This window comes from Symphalangus syndactylus, chromosome 16, assembly GCF_028878055.3.
Source record: "Symphalangus syndactylus isolate Jambi chromosome 16, NHGRI_mSymSyn1-v2.1_pri, whole genome shotgun sequence".
In the NCBI taxonomy this organism is placed as follows: domain Eukaryota; kingdom Metazoa; phylum Chordata; class Mammalia; order Primates; family Hylobatidae; genus Symphalangus; species Symphalangus syndactylus.
This window is the reverse complement of record NC_072438.2, coordinates 101807501-101825404: the sequence shown is the minus strand read 5'-3', so window position 1 is coordinate 101825404 and position 17904 is coordinate 101807501. Positions and strand designations below refer to the sequence as shown.

General features: G+C 40.4%; 1 protein-coding gene across 16 annotated transcripts in view; it reads left to right on the top strand.

Moving 5' to 3' along the window:
• PLEKHG4B (pleckstrin homology and RhoGEF domain containing G4B) overlaps window positions 1-17904 on the top strand; it is an 89202-nt gene that overhangs the window by 24609 nt on the left and 46689 nt on the right. The gene's annotated exons all lie outside the window — the stretch shown is intronic.

Below are 17904 nucleotides of genomic sequence, written 5' to 3'. Positions count from 1 at the left end.
CATCAGGGCACTGGCTCAGTTCTTTCCTCTGGCTTCTGGCTCCTCCCACCCTCATCCCAAATGAAGGGTCAAACAAGGCTGCATGTCCCAGAAACAAGGGTTTCTCGGGCTTCCCAGGAGCGTGGAGCCCTCTTTGTCCCCCACCCCCAATAAACTTGCACTGCACTCTTAGAAGGAAGGAAACAAGTCATTCTCCAGAGCAGGCACCTCAGAACTAAGTTACCACAGCAGTCACAATGCAGGCCCATGCGGAAGGGGTACTAGTGAGTACCCCAGAGCTGTCATGGAGTAGTCACAATGCAGGCCCACCTGGAAGAGACTGTACTGAGTACTTCAGAGCTAAGTTACTGCAGCAGTAACAATGCAGGCCCACCTGGAAGGGACTGAAGTGAGCACCTCAGAGCTAAGTCACTGCAGCAGTCACTGTGCAGGCCCACCTGGAAGGGATTGTAGTGAGCACCTCAGAGCTAGGGCACTGCAGCAGTCACTGTGCAGGCCCACCTGGAAGGGATTGTAGTGAGAACCTCAGAGCTAGGGCACTGCAGCAGTCACTGTGCAGGCCCACCTGGAAGGGATTGTAGTGAGAACCTCAGAGCTAGGTCACTGCAGCAGTCACTGTGCAGGCCCACCTGGAAGGGATTGTAGTGAGCACCTCAGAGCTAAGTCACTGCAGCAGTCACTGTGCAGGCCCACCTGGAAGGGATTGTAGTGAGCACCTCAGAGCTAGGTCACTGGAGCAGTCACTGTGCAGGCCCACCTGGAAGGGATTGCAGTGAGCACCTCAGAGCTAGGTCTCTGCAGCAGTCATGATGCAGGCCCACCTGGAAGGGATTGCAGTGAGCACCTCAGAGCTAAGTCACTGCAGCAGTCACTGTGCAGGCCCACCTGGAAGGGATTGTAGTGAGCACCTCAGAGCTAGGTCGCTGCAGCAGTCATGATGCAGGCCCACCTGGAAGGGACTGTAGTGAGCACCTCAGAGCTAGGTTGCTGCAGCAGTCACTGTGCAGGCCCACCTGGAGGGTATTGTGGTCTCAGTTCAGACCAGCAAAGTAAGGCAGATACCACGCTAATGCCAGACACACGAAGTTTTTGGTTTCCCAGCACATATAGAAGTTATGTTTACACTGTAGTCTTAAGTGTGCAATAGCATTAGGTCTAAAAGCAGCATACATACCTTAATTTTAAAATATTGATTAAAAATTCTAATGATTATCTGAGCCTCCAGTGAGTCATAATGTCTTTATTGGTGGAAGGTCTTGCTTTAATGTTGATGGCTGCTGACTGATCATGGAAGTGGTTGAGGAAGATTGGGGTGGCTGTGGCAGCTTCTTAAAATGAGACCATATTGAAGTTTTCCACATTGACTCTTCCTTTTATGAACGATTACTCCAACAGGCAATGCTGTTTGACAGCATTTTACCCACCGTAGAACTTCTTTCAGAATTGGAGTCAATCCTCTCACACCCTTCTGTTTATCAGCTAAGTTTATGGAGTACTCCAAATCCTTTGTTGTCATTTCTGTGGTGTTCACAGTATCTTCATCAGGAGCAGATTCCATCTTTTTTTTTTTTTTTTTTTTGAGATGGAGTCTTACTCTGTCACCCAGGCTGAAGTACAGTGGTGCAATCTCAGCTCACTGCGACCTCTGCTACCCAGGTTCAAGCAATTCTGCTGCCTCAGCCTCCTGAGTAGCTGGGATTACAGGCACCCACCACCACGCCTGGCTGATTTTTGTGTTTTTAGTAGAGGCGGGTTTCACCATGTTTGCCAGGCTGGTCTTAAACTCCTGACCTCAGGTGATCCACCTGCCCCAGCCTCCCAACAGATTCCATCTTAATAAACCATGTTCTTTGCTCATCCATAAGAAGCAATTCCTCATCTGTTCAAATTTTATCCTGGGATTGCAGCAATTCAGTTACATCTTCAGGCTCCACTTCTAATCTTAGTTGTCTTGCTGTTTTCCCCACCTCAATGTCATCCATGAGGGTTGGAATCAACCTCTTCTAAACTCCCCTTCATGTTGATACTTTGACCTCCTCTCATGAATCTTAAATATTCATAATATCCAGAATGGTGAATCCTTTCCAGAGGTTTACAATGTGCTTTGCCCAGATCTGTCAGAGGAATCACTCTCTATGGCAGCTATAGTCTTACAAAATGTATTTCTTAAATAATAAGACTTGAAAGTCAAAATTACTTTTGAGCCATAGGCTGTAGAATGGATGTTGTGTTACCACAGATGGAAACAACATTTATCTGCTTGTACATCCTCATCAGAGCTCTTGGGTGACCATGTGTACTGTCGGTGAGCAGTAATATTTTGAAAGGAATCTTTTTTTCTGAGCAGTGGGTCTCAACAGTGGGCTTAAAATATCGAGTAGACCATGCTGTAAACAGACGTGCTGTCATCCAGGCTTTGTTGTTCTATTTATAGAGCAAGGCCGAGTAGACTGAGCATGATTCTTAGAGGCCCTGGGAGGTTCAGTCCATAAGCATCAGCTTCAACTGAAAGTCCCCAGCTGCACCAGCTCCTAACAAGAGAGTCAGCCTGTCCTTTGAAGCTTTGAAGGCAGGCATTGACTTCGCCTCTCTAGCTGGGAAAGTCCTAGACAGCATCTTCTTCCAATAGAAGGCTGTTTTGTCTACATTGAAAATCTGTTGTTAAGCACAGCCACCTTCATCAATGGTCTTAGCCAGATCTTCTGGATTACTTGCTGCAGCTTCTCCATCAGTACCTGCTGCTTCACCTTGCATTTTTATGTTAAGGAGATGGCTTTTTTCCTTAAACCTCATGAACTCACCTCTGCTAGCTTCAAGCTTTTCTTCTGCAGCTTCCTCACCTCTCTCAGCCTTCATAGAACTGAAGAGAATTAGGGGCTTCATCTGGGTTAGGTTTTGGCTTAAGGGAATGTTGTATCTAGGGTTTGCTCTTCTATCCAGACCACTAAGACTTTCTCCATGTCAGCAATAAGGCTGTTTCTCTTTCATATCATTTGTGTGTTCCTTAGAGTGGACTTTTAATTTCCTTCAGTAGCTTTTCCTTAGTGTTTACAGCTTAGCTGACTTCTAGGTGCAGGAGGCCTAGCTTTTGGCCTGGCTGGGGCATTCAACATGCCTTTCTCACAAAGCTTAATCATTTTTAGCTTTTGATTTAACATGAGAGATGTCCAACTCTTCTTTTGACTTGAACGCTTAGATGCCATTGCAGGGTTGTTACTTAGCCTAATTTCAATATTATTGTGTCTTAGGGAATAGGGAGGCCCAAGGAAAGGGAGAAAGATGGAGGAATGGCCAAGTCAGTGGAGCAGTCGGAACACACACAATGTTTGTTGATTAAGTTTGCTGTCTTATATTGGCATGGTTCATGGCACACCAAAACAATTACAATAGTAACATCAAAGGACTCTGATTATAGATCATCATAACAGATATAATAATAATGAAGGAGTTTGAAATATTGTGAGAATTACTAAAATGTGACACAGAGGCACAGAGTTGCCACAAATCTTCAGTACATGAAAAATGCAGTGTCTGCAAAGCTCAATCAGCTGGAACACAGTAAAACAAGATACGTCTGTACATACCGGTAAGTACCGCTTAATGAATTTCTTGTATGTTTAGTCTGTTTCTTGGGATATTTATGCTGTAGGTTGTTCTTGAGGCCGGGGTAAAACTGTAGTGATAGCCAGGTTGTGGACGTGTTGTAGCGAGCTCCTGGAAGGCACCTGGCTAGGTCCTAAAAAGCACAGCCTTTGTTAACCGGCACCACTTGGCACTCCACTGAAATTGAATTAGGGCGTTGTTTTGAAACTACCACTGGGCCACTTTGGTTTATTAGACTCGTTGAATGTCTTTTGGTTAGAATGACAGGGCTAGGCACAACCTAGATTTGATTCCTTGTGTGAGGTGGTCTGTTCAGAAGACTTTTTCCTTTGTGAGGATGTACCTTTTGCACATTGCAAGGATGTTGACTGAGTGGGGAAGAAACAGAGAGGTGCCTGCCGGGAGGGTGAGCGACAGCACAGGGGGCCCCGCTGCTTTTGCTGCATCTGAAAACGCCTGGCTGCGTTCAAAGGCTGCATCTGAAAACGCCTGGCTGCGTTCAAAGGCCTGTTTCACCTTCTTGTTTCCTTGAAGTTTCTTTCTCCTCTCATTTTAATCAAAAACCATACCTCTCCCAACCTACGAAATTGCTTGTCTTCTGGAAACGTCATGTGAATTATGGTACTTTAATAGGGATGCATATTTACTAGTACTTAATAAGCACAACACAAAACTTAGGGACAGTCTACTTGATTTTAGATTAATTTTTTGCTTTTGAATGATAAAAATAAAATTTGTTCATCTCTGTAACAGGAGAAAAATGCATTTACCTTGACTACTATGAATATATGAATATAAAGTTAATATAAATTCAGTTCTGTTTTTATTCATTTATCCACTATTGTCAAAATATGTGGTTGGGAAATCATTATTAATAATATTAATATTGAGATAAATGGTCATGTGAAGCTACGACTTCAGTGATTACTGTTGCCTATCTCCCAACCCTCAGTCAATAAATGACATGCTTAATCACTTACCAAGTTATTTGTCACTTTGTTTCATCACAGTTTGGGACAGAAATGTGTCTGGAGAAGTTTAGAGAAAAGAGCCGGGTGCGGCGGCTCACGCCTGTAATCCCAGCACTTTGGGAGGCCAAGGAGGGTGGATCACCTGAGGTCAGGAGTTCGAGACCAGCCTGGCCAACATGGTGAAACCCCATCTCTACTAAAAACACAAAAGTTAGCCGGGCGTGGTGGCAGGTGCCTGTAATCCCAGCTACTCAGGAGGCTGAGGCAGGAGAATCTCTTCAACCCAAGAGGCAGAGGTTGCAGTGAGCTGAGATTGTGCCACTGCACTCCAGCCTGGGCAACAGAGTGAGACTGTCTCAAAAAGAGCGAAAATAGTTTAGGGAAAAGTAATCAGAAAAATATAGAAATAGGATATTTCCATAAAAGAGAGACAGAAGTGAGCTGGGAATTAGAATAAAAGAAATGAAATCAATCAAATAGAAATCAGAAAAGGAGGAGGGAGTTAACGAGATAAAGCCATGGGAAGTAAAAAGCACCATGTCTGTGACACGAGTCCAAGAAATAATAGAGCAGCAACATTCAAAGGATTGCTGGTGTAGCAATGTTCATAACAAGCTAAATATCATAAAAGGCAAAGTGCATTGTTGGGTCCAAAGAAGATCATTCAATAATAATACCAGGAACAAAAAGCCAGGGAGACATAATCTGTGAACCCCTAACAACGTAGTCCAAAAACGTGTGAAATGTAAATGGACAGAATTGCCAGGAGAAACCCCGAATTACCGTAGGAGGTTTCACCCGTCTCAAAAGCAGACGGGGTAAGCGGACCACCCACTGCTTGGGATATACATTAAATACACTGACTGTCTTCCATTAAGGAGCATACGTAGAATGCTGAGCCCAGCAACTTTAGAATCCATATCCTTCCCAAGTACACATGGATCACGTTCCAAAGTTAACCAAAATCTGATAAAATTCTTGTCCATTTAGAAACATTTATCTCAAGGGTGTATGATCTCTTTGTGTTATTTTTGCTCTCAAGATTGCAATATGCATCTTTAACTCACTGCAGCCTAACTTCAATTAATATTTTAAAATTCATGAGGGTTGGAATCAACCTCTTCTAAACTCCCCTTCATGTTGATATTTTGACCTCCTCTCATGAATCTTAAATGTTCCTGATAGCATCCAGAATGGTGGATCCTTTCCAGAGGTTTACAATGTGCTTTGTCCAGATCTAGGGTAATAATACTTTTCAGTAGTATAATTTCATTTACTTCCCCAGCACTTTGTGCTTTTGTTGTCATATATTACATATATATGATTAGAGGATATTGGAGAGCCCACATTCTTCTCCTCCTCCTCCTTTTTTTTTTTTTTTTGAGAAAGGCTCTCACTCTGTCACCCAGGCTGGAGTGCAGTGGCGCGATCATGGCTCACTGCAGCCTTGACTTCCTGGGCTCAAGCGATCCTCCCGCCTCAGCTTCCAGACCAGCTGGGACTAAAGGCGTGCACCACCACACCTGGCTAATTATTTTATTTTTAAAATTTTTTGTAGAGATGAGCTTTCACTATGTTTCCCAGGCTGGTCTGACTACAGTGTTATTAAACCAAAGCTCAGTAACATAAAAGAGATAACTAGAAACTCACAGAATACTTGGAAATTGTGTATTTCTAAATAATCCATGGGTAGAACAGATTACAATGTCCATTAGGGCTATTGCTCTATATTTTCCTTTTGTCTGATATCTTGGTAATGCTTCTTAGAATGAGTTAGAAAGTATTCCCTCCTCTTTAATTTTTTGGAAAAATTAGAGAGGAGGTGGTATTCTTTAAATGTTTGGTAAAATTCATCAACAAAACCATGAGTTCCAGGCTTTTCTTTGTTAAAAGATTTTTAAATTACTGATTCAATCAACTTAGCAGTCATAGGTATATGCACATTTTAAATTTCTTCCTGATTTAGTCTTGGTAGGCTTTGTGTCTCTAGGAATTACTCTAGATTATCCAGTTTATTGATGTATGGTTAATAATTTTTCATGATCCTTTTTATTTCTGTAGAATCAGTAGTAAGTAATATCCCCTCTTTAATCTGATTTTAGTAACATGAATCTTCTTTTTTTAGTCCACCTAGCTAAAGGTTTGTCAACGTTTTTTATCTTTCCAAAGAACCAATTGTTGGTTTCGTCCATTTTGTCTCTCATTTTTCTATCCTTTCGTGTATCTCTGTTCTGGTCTTTATTGTTCCCTTTCATCTGCTAGCTTTTTTTAGTTTAGTTTTTTTTTTCTTTTTCTACCTTAAGTTGTACAGGTAGGTTGTTGATTTGAGATCTTTACTTTTTAAAAATGTAAGCATTTATAGCTATAAATTTCCCCCTTAACACTGCTTTTGCTGCCTCCCATGAGTTGTAATATGTTGTGTTTTTGTTTTCATTTCATTTCAAACATCTTCTCATTCTTCTTGTGATTTCCTTTTTGATCCACTGTTGATTAATTTCCACAATTTTGTGAATTTTTCAGTCTTATTTCTATTATTGACTTCTAACTTCATCTGTTTGTGATCGGCAAAGATAATTTGTATGATATCTATGTTTTTAAGTTTACCGAGACTTAATTTGTGGCCTAACATATGTTCTACCCTAGAAGTTGTCTCACGTGTGCACTTGAGAAGCATGTGTATGTCCAGCAAAAATACCTTTCAAACATGAAGGCAGAATAATGACACTGCTGGGTAGAGTGTTCTGCATATGTCTGTTAGATCGAGTTGGTTTATGGTGTTGTTAAAGTCCTCCATTTTTAAAAATGCATCTTCTGTCTGGTTCTTCTGTCCATTGTGAAACAGTGAGGTATTGAAGTATCCAGCAATTATTGTAGAGCTGTCTGTGTCTGTCTTCAATTCTGTTAGTTTTTGCTGCATACATTTTGATGGTCTGTCATTAGGTGTGAAAATGTCTATAACTGTTATATCTTCTTGCTGTATTTAACCTTTTATTAATATATAAGGTTCTTCATAGTATCTTGTAACATTTTATGATTTAATGTCTATTTTATCTGATACTAGTATAGTCATTCCTGCTGTCTCTTGGTTACTATTTGCTTGGATATATTTTTCCATCTTTTCAGTTTGGATCTGTTTATGTCTTTGAATCTGAAGTGAGTCTTTTGTGGACACCATATAGTTGGATCACGTGGGATTTTTTCAAAAATCCATTTTGCAGGCTGGGTGTGGTGGCTCACACCTGTAATCCCAGCAGTTTGGGAGGCCAATGTGGGTGGATCACCTGAGGTCAGGAGTTTGAGACCAGCCTGGCCAACATGGTGAAACCCCGTCTCTACTAAAAATACAAAAATTAGCTGGGTGTGGTGGTGTGTGACTGTAATCCCAGCTACTTGGGAGGCTGAGGCAGGAGAATGGCTTGAACCCAGGAGGCAGAGGTTGCGGTGAGCTGAGATCACACCGCTCAACTCCAGCCTGGGCGACAGAGCGAGACTTAAAAAAAAAAAAAATCAATTTTGCCGGTTTCTGTCTCTTGATTGGGTAACACGTTTATGTTTAAAGTAGTTACTGATAAACAGGGGCTGCTGTCATTTGTCCATTTGTTTTCTAGGTGCTGTATAGCTTTTTTGTCCGTTTCCTGCATTACTGTCTTCTTCAGTGTTCAGTTGATTTTTTGTAGTACAGGGCTTAAATTCTTACCTCATTCTCTTTTGTGTACACTCTGTAGCTATTTTCCTTTTGATTACCATGGGCATTACATTTATTATCCTAATGTTATAACACTAATTTGAATTTATACAAGCTTAACATTAATAACAAAAAAAATTCTGTTCCTTTACAGCTGTCTCACCCCTTTTGGTTGCTGATGTCAGAAAATTACATCTTTATACATTATTAGTATCAAGTATTACTAATTATTACTCATAGCATAAAGTATTAGTTAAACATAAACTAATAATTCTTATAAGTATATTAGTGTCTTAAATCATGTAGAGAACAAAAAGGCAGTTACAAGCCATTGTTACAGTAATACTAGCTTTCATAATTTGCATATATTTACCTGTATTGAGATCTTTATTTCTTCATAGTCCTTCAAGTTACTGTCTAATGTCCTTTGAGTTCACCCTGCTGGACTCCCTTGTTTCTGTAGGGTGGGTCTAGTGGTAACAAATCCCCCCAGCTTTTGTTTATCTGGGGATGTCTTAATTTCACCCTCACTTTTGAAGCATAGTTTTTGCTAGATACAAGAGTCCTTGTCAACAGGATTTTTTTCTTTTATCATTTTGAATGTTTTGACCCACTGCCTTCTGGATTTGAAAGATTCTGAAGCAAAATATGCCGACAATCTTATTAAGGATTCCTGTATGTGATGAGTCACTTCTCTCTTGCTGCTTTCAGGATTCTGTCTTTGTCTTTGTCATTCAAAAATTGGATTATAATGTGTTTTGATGTGAGTCTCTTTGAGTTCCTCTTATTTGGAGCTTATCAGACTTCTTGGATGTTTGTATTCATGTCTTTCCTCACATTTGGGAAGTTTTCACACATTATTTCTTCAAATATTCTGTGCCTTTTTACTCTCCTTCTGGAACTCCCACTTTACATATGCTGGCTGCTTGATTGTGTCCCGCAGGTCTTTTAGGCTTTGTTCACTTTTCTTTCTTCTGCCTGCTCAAATCTGCCTTTGAACCTCTTTAGTGAATTTTTCATTTCAGTTATTATACTTTTCAGCTCCAGAATTTGTTTGGCTTCTTTTTAGGATTTTTAATATCTTTGTTGATATTTTCATTTTTTCCATACATCACTTTATTTTCTTCACATCTTTCTTTAGCTTTTTGAGCATCTTTAAGACTGTTGTTTTAAAGTCTTTTCCTAGTAGGTCTACTATCAAGTCTTTTCCAGGGACAGCTTCTGATTGTTTTTTCCATTGAATGGAACATACTTTCCTGTTTCTTTGAAGGCCTTGTGACATTTTGTTGAAAATTGGACATTTGAATCTAATTATGTGACAACTCTGCAAAGCAGACTTTCCCCCTCCTTTGGGGTTTGCTTTTTATGTTGTTGAAGCAGCACTGTTTTCTGGGGTAAATACCCGGGGTTCATCATCTCACACCAAGAAGAATAAGGACATGGACACACATGAGGAGTGAGTTTAGGAGTGGAGGTTTACTAGGCAAAAGAAAGAGAAAGGAGAACAGCTCTTACTCTCAAGACGGAGAGGGGTGCCCAAAAGGCAAATCTGGCCTGTGGCAGAGAGCAGCAGATTTTATAGGCAGGCTTGAGGAGGTGGTGTCCGATTTACATGGGGCCCACAGATTGGTTGGACCAGGTGTGACGTTTACATAGTGTGTGGTTGGGGGAGGCTGGCCACCCCACCCTAATCTTATGCAAATGTCCTTTCCACTTGGCCAGTGCCATCTTGCCTGCTCCTTACTATACACGTGGCTGGCAAAAGAAGGGAAGGTGGAGCTGCCATTTTGAACATGCCTAGTCCCAGGTAGCCTTTTCCTATTGGCACAACTGCCAGCATTCACCTGTATGAGCTTCCAGCTTGCTTGTCTATGTCTGCAGCTCGATTTTAAAGGCTGCTCTTTGTTAGAAAAGAAAATGATTTGGGGGCTGCTTTTCATTGAAAGGAAACGTTACCACGGACTTACTTTCCCTCACTATCTGCCTAATTTCTTCTTAACTCCTATATCATTGTTTCTGCTTATTGTTGGTTTTTATTATTATTATTACTATTATTATAGGCTGCCTCTGGGCCAAGGCCCAGCCTGAGGTGTAACCATAAGGTCATTTCAGTTCCTTCTGAGCCTGGTCCTTTCTTTGAGCATACATGGTCATTTTCTAATTTTCCTTGTATACATTTTTTTTAAATGTCCTAGCCTTTAATGTCTGGCTCACAAAAGGGGAAAAGAGAAAAAAATGAAAGGGGGGGCAAAAGGGCACCACCTCTTTAAACCCCCTGGAAGTCACTTCGGTGGCAGTGGTGGGCGGCGGCCGAACAGTGGGAAAGGTGCAACAGTATTGGTCTTGCGCCTCTTTGTCTACACCTCTGTGGTCACCAGCCACAGTGATTAAAGCACTGTTAATGAAAAGAGTCAAACTCTGTAAAATGTTTGAAGGGATTTATTCTGAGCCAAACATGAGTGACTGTGGCCCCTGATACAGCCCTCAGGAGGTCCTGAGAACATGTGCCTGAGGTGGTCGGGGTACAGCTTGGTTTTATACATTTTAGGGATATCGAGACATCAATCAAATAAATTTAAGAAATACATTGGTTTGCTCCAGAAAGGCAGGACAACTAGGGGATTTGGTGAATTTAAACATTTTCTGGCTGACAAATTGGTTGAGTTCTTCTAAAGACCTGGGATGAATAGAAAGGAAGTGTTCAGGTAAAGATAAAAGATTGTGGAGACAAAGGTTCTTTTGAATCTTATAGTGGCTGCCCTTAGGGACAATGGATGACAAATGTTTCCTATTCAGACCTTTAAAAGGCACTAGACTTTAGTTAATCTCTTCAGGATTGGGAGGGCCTGGAAGAAAAGGATGTAGCTATGTTAATAGAGAGTCTTTACAGATGCAAATTTTCCCCCACCAAGGACAGCTTTGCAGGGCCATTTCAAAATATGGGAAAGAAACATATTTTGCGGTAAAATATTTTGACTTTCTTCTTTGTCACATGATGTTATGCCAGAGTCAGATCGGAAAGTAAGTCATGATCTGTAGGGCTAAATAAAAACCACGTGAAGAGAATTTATGGTTTGTAGGGCATGAAATCCCCAAACCCCTCAGATAGACATTTAGGCAAGATAAAAAAAATCAGAGCTTAGTCCTCAGCACTGATCCACTGTATTTGGATGACAGAGGTTTTCTTTTTTGTTTTTTGGGGTTTTTGGCCACTTTGGTTCTTGCAAGCTGCTCCAGGAGCACAGGCACAGCTGCCTGCGGGGCCGGAGGTGGGGCTGCCTGCGGGGCCAAGAGCTGAAATTGACCACAGTCAACCACAATTTGCCCTTCATGCTTTTAGTAGACTGCAGAGTTCCAAAACAGTTATGGCAGACAGAGTCTGCCAGTGCAGGTGTTGTCCGGATGGGGAGACAGACTGCTGGTGCCTCCTACTCCACCATCTTCCCAGAATCCTCCTCACAACTGGGATATTTTGGAAAAAAAAAAAAATCTAGACAAGTTCTACATTCATATTTCTTCCTTAAGGTTTTTAAATTCTTGCTGCACTTTCAAGATACTGTAAGACAAAACAATATAGGTGTGGTTAACCCAAGAAAGATGGTAGAGCTCTTCGATTCAGCAGATTATGTTTGGGGGCCTCCTGTACTCATCAGGGTCCTATCAGAAGACAGAAACCACACAGAGATATAATCAGGACTGCTTCATATGGAGAGCTGTTATCTAGTAACAGGATCAACCATAAAGGGTGTAAACCAGAAATGAAATTCTAAGTCCCCCAACCAACTGAACAGATCCCCACTCCTTTGGCCAAGGGATCCCAAAGAAACTGGAAGAACGAGTTCAGGCCGTGACAGGGAGGAGGTCGGACAGGCCTTGTCATACCCCCTCCCTTTGGAGTTTAGGCACAACTGACCAGCATTAGTATTAAAATAGAGATCAAAAGACTGACAAAACAGATTCCGTAGCAATAAGATACCAAATCTGAACCTGTGGCGTCACATGACAACGGGCCCTGAGGAAATGAAGTTATTTTACTCCAAAATAGATTTATTTGCCATATTCTGAAGCAGCCTTGCAAAATTGTCTCTTGTGGGGGACCTTTGCATTCTGTAGAGAATCTCCTTCCCTTTCTAGGTCTTCTCCTGACCCAGGAGAGGAGTTTAACCAAGAGTCTGACGCCTTTTAGGGTACAAAAGGAGACATTTGCCATCATTCTCGCTGAAGCCTGCTACTTAGAAGCTTCATCTGTAGAACAAGAACCGTGGCTTTATCCCCCTTTATCTTAACTGGAATGTTTCTTTCTGCTGACTTCAGTTCTTTAGGCAGAGCTTACCTCTTCCAACCAACTGCCAATCAGAAAAATTCTGAGTCCATCACCCCCGCCCTCCAAATTTGAGATGTCCTGCCTTTCTGGGCGGATCCAGTATATACCTTACATGTATTGATGTATGTCTTTGCCTGTAACTTCAGTCTCCCTAAAATGTATAAAACCAAGCTGTAACTAGACCAACTCAGGCACACATTCTCAGGATCTCTTGAAGGTGTACCCCAGGTGGTAGTCACTTACATTTTGCTCAGAGTAAGGCTCTTCAAATATTTCATAGAGCTTGGCTTTCTTCATCAACAAGGGTCAATGAGAACTGTGAAGTATTCCCTAGGACTGAGGGAGAGCTCCCAAAGAGGAAATAAGCCTTCCCTAGCCCCCATCAAGATAGTGGTAGGTGAATGTGCATTAATGTATTTAAACCTAAAATATTTAGGCTATGTATGACTTTTTTTTTTTTTTTTTTTATCATTGCCTGCCTTAGCAAACTAATTGCCAGTCCTGACCACTCACAGCTGGAGGCATCAGAGGAATGTACAACTTAGAATGTTGCAAAGTAGTCAGTAAAATCAGTGGGCAAGAGGACAGACAGGCTTCACCCAGAATGTGCTTAAGAGTCACATATGCTCATAGGTCCCTCAGGAAAATGTCTGTGTAGGTTTTCCCACCCAAGACCACGTTAAATCCAGATGAGTCCGTGAATATGAAGAGAGAGAGAGAGAGAAAGGAACATGCTTTCTCATCAGAAAAAGACAGACTTACTTGGCTCAAGCAAAGAGTGACACCACAAAGAGAAGGAAATTGATTGATGGCAGAAACATGTAGAAAATTTACGATTCAAAAACATCAGAAGAAAAAACAAACCAAATAAAAGTTATTCTTTACATTGTCTTTGCTGAGGGCTTATAAAAATAAGTGAAACACTAAGAGCCAATAGAAAAATTGGCAGACTTGAAGAGATAATTTACAGAAGAGATGTTACAATTTAGCATTTAAAAAATACATAAGGAAACGGTAATAAATAATATTAAGCCAAAAAAGGAGTGTAAATTTGTTTCATACCACAGTAGAGGGAAGCTCATCCCTTAGCGCCCCCTCATACCCTGGGAGGTCACCTGTCCCATTGCCCAGAATGAAGCTGAACTTTTAGGAATATTGACATTCCTGGCATGATATGCCTTTGTTGTGATCGAAACCTGTTAATTGTCTCAGGAATTTCAGGCTCCTGGACAGCTTTGTGAAAGCTCATTATAAAGAAGGACTCTATGCTTATTTTTAGCTGCTGAGCTGCAGCACTTGAATGATGAAGTTGAGTGGCCTCCTTTTAAATAAGAAAACTCTGGTTCTGACACTTTCCTTGATACTGTGTTGAAACAACTTGAGTGCACCACTTAGAGAAGACATCAAAATGAGAGAAAGATTTACCCTGTGTGATCTGCAGTTTTCTCAGGACTGGAACTATTCAGAACATGACTACAAGATTTATAGCATCTGGTCTAATTTGGCAGCAATCCCAGGGTAGCCAAAAGATTTACAATCTAAACCATGGCTAGTTGGGCCAAGGAGAATCACAGAATTGTGAATTGTATTGAGGCAAAAAAGAATGGTGTTCTTTCTCTATTTGTTTCCTTTTCAAAGCCTTGATGTACATTCCACTTGGAATAGTCTTGTCATAGTTCAGCTGTTTGTGTTATGTACATTATTATTCAATCACAGCTGATGCCCCACCGCTCTGCAAGTTCCCCTTGAAGAAGCTGCTTCTTTTTTTTTTTTTTTTTTTTTTTACTTTAAATTCTAGGGTACATGTGCACAACGTGCAGGTTTGTTACATAGGTATACATGTGCCATGTTAGTTTGCTGCACCCATCAACTCGTCATTTACGTTAAGTATTTCTCCTAATGCTATCCCTCCCCCAGCCCCCGAGCCCTGACAGGCCCTGGTGCATGATGTTCCCCGCCCTGTGTCCAAGTGTTCTCATTGTTCAATTCCCACCTATGACTGAGAACATGCGGTGTTTGGTTTTCTGTCTTTGTGATAGTTTGCTGAGAATGATGGTTTCCAGCTTCATCCGTATCCCTGCAAAGGACATGAACTCATGCTTTTTTTTATGGCTGCATAGTATTCCATGGTGTATATGTGCCACATTTTCTTAATCCAGTCTATCATTGATGGACATTTGGGTTGGTTCCAAGTATTTGCTGTTGTGAATAGTGCCGCAGTAAATACACGTGTGCATGTGTCTTTATAGTAGCATGATTTATAATCCTTTGGGTATATACCCAGTAATGGGATGGCTGGGTCAAATGATATTTCTAGTTCTAGATCCTTGAGGAATTGCCACACTGACTTCCACAATCATTGAACTAATTTACACTCCCACCAACAGCATCAAAGTGTTCCTATTTCTCCACATCCTCTCCAGCACCTGTTGTTTCCTGACTTTTTAATGATGGCCATTCTAACTGGTGTGAGATGGTATCTCATTGTGGTTTTGATTTGCATTTCTCTGATGACCAGTGATGATGAGCATTGTTTCATGTGTCTGTTGGCTGCATAAATGGAAGAAGCTTCTTCTGATCATCTCAATTGATACAGAAAAATAACACTCTTTCATGATAAAAACAAAATACCCTAGGAATAAAAGGAAACTATCTCAACATCATAATAAAAGCCATATATGTAAAACCCACAACAAATATTGTCCTCAGTGGTGGGAGACTGAAACCTTTTCCTCTGATATCAGGAACAAGACAAGGATACGCACTTTCACCACTTCTGTTCAACATGATATTTGAAGTTCTTCCTAGAGTAGTTACGCAAGGAAAAAAAAAGTGAGAGGCATCCAAACTGGAAATTAAGAAGCAAAATTATCCGTTTGTAGATGACGTGATCTTATATGTGGAAAACCCTAAAGATTTTATAAAAAGTTGAGCTGTTAGTTCTTTGTTGGATGTATAGATTGCAAAGATTTTCTCCCACTCTGTGGGTCATTCGTTTGCTGATTCTTTCTTTTGTTGTGCAGAAGCTTTTTACTTTAATAAAGCCCTATCTATTTATCTTTGTTTTTGTTGCATTTGCTTTTGGGTTCTTGGTCATGAAGTTTTTGCCTAAGCCAATGTCTAGAAGAGTTTTTTTTGATATTATCTTTTAGAATGTTTATGGTTTCTGGTCTTAGATTTAAGTCTTTAATCCATCTTGAGTTGATTTTTGTATAAGGTGAGAGATGAGGATCCAGTTTTATTCTTCTGCATGTGGCTAGCCAATTATCCCAGCACCATCTGTTGAATCGGGTGTCCTTTCCCCACTTGATGTTTTTGTTTGCTTTGAGGAAGATCAGTTGGCTGTAAGTATTTTGGTTTATTTCTAGGGTTCTCTATTCTGTTCCATTGGTTTATACACCTATTTTTATACCAGCATCATGCTGTTTTCGTGACTCTGGCCTTATAGTTTGAAGTCGGGTGATGTGATGCCTCCAAATTTGTTCTTTTTGCTTAGTCTTGCTTTGGCTGTGTGGGGCCTTTTTTGGTTCCATATGAATGTAGGATTGTTTTTTCTACTTCTGTCAGTAATGATGGTGGTATTTTGATGGGAATTGCGTTGAATTTGTAAATTGCTTTTGGCAGTTTGGTCATTTTACAGTATTGATTGTACCCTTCGTGAACATGGGATGTGTTTCCATTTGTTTGTGGCATCTGTGATTTCTTTCAGCGGTGTTTTCTAGTTTTCCTTGTAGAGGTCTTTCACCTCCTTGGTTAGGTCTATTCCTAATTATTTTAATTTTTTGCAGCTATTATAAAAGGGGTTGAGTTCTTAATTCGATTCTCAGCTTTGTCATTGTTAGTGTGTAGTAGAGCTACTGATTTGTGTACATTAATTTTGTATCCTGAAACTTTGCTGAATTCATTTGCCAGTTCGCGGAGCTTTTTGGATGAATCTTTAGAGTTTTCTAGCTATATGGCCATATCATCAACCAAAAACAACAGTTTGACTTTCTCTGTACTGATTTGAATGCCCTTTATTTTTTTCTCTTGTCTGACTAATATCCAGAATCTACAAGAAACTCAAACAAATCGGCAAGAAAAGAAAAAAAAAATCCCATCAAAAAGTGGGCTAAGGACATGAATAAACAGTTCTCAAAAGAAGATATACAGATGACCAACAAATATATGAAAAATGTTCACATCACTAATTATCAGGGAAATGCAAATCAAAACCACAATGTGATACCACCTTACTCATGCAGGAGTGGCCGTAATGAAAAAGTAAAAAAATAATAGATGTTGGCATGGATGTGGTAAAGAGGGAACACTTTTACAGTTGGTGGGAATGTAAACTAATACAACCACCATGGAAAACAGTGTGGAGATTCCTTAAAGAACTAAAAGTAGATCTACTATTTAATCCAGCAAATCCCACTCTTGGGTATGTACCCAGAGGAAAAGAAGTCATTATACAAAAAAGACACTTGCACACACATGTTTATAGCAGCACAATTTGCAACTGCAAAAATATGAAACCAGCTCAAATGCCCACCAATCAACGAGTGGATAAAGAAAATATGATATATATATATACACACACACACACATATATACACATATATATATACATATATATGATGGAATATATATATGAAGGAATATATATATGAGATGGACTATATATATGATGGAATATATGTACATGAGGTGGAATATATAGATAGAATATATATATGATAGAATATATATATATATGATAGAATATATATATATATATGATAGAATATATATATATATGATAGAATATATATATATATATATATATATGATGGAATACTACTCAGCCATAAAAAGGAACAAAATAATGACATTTGCAGCAACGTGGATGGAAGTAGAGACCATTATTCTAAGTGAAATAACCAAGAATGGAAAACCAGACATTGTATGTTCTCACTCATAAGTGGCAGCTAAGCTATGAGAATGCAAAGGCATAAGAATAATACAATGGACTTTGGGGATTCATGGGAAAGGGTGGGAGGTGGGTGAGCGATAAAAGACTACACATTGGGTGCACTCTCCACTGTGATGGGTGCACCAAAATCTCAGAAATCACCACTAAAGAACTTATTCATGTAACTAAACACCACCTGTTCTCCGAAACACCTATTGAAATTTAAAAAAATGAAGGCCAGGCATGGTGGGTCATGCCTGTGATCCCGGCACTTTGGGAGGCTGAGGCAGGTGGATCACTTGAGGTCAGGAGTTCGAGACCAGCCTGGCCAACATGGTGAAACCTCATCTCTACTAAAAATACAAAAATTAGCCGGGTATGGTGGCGT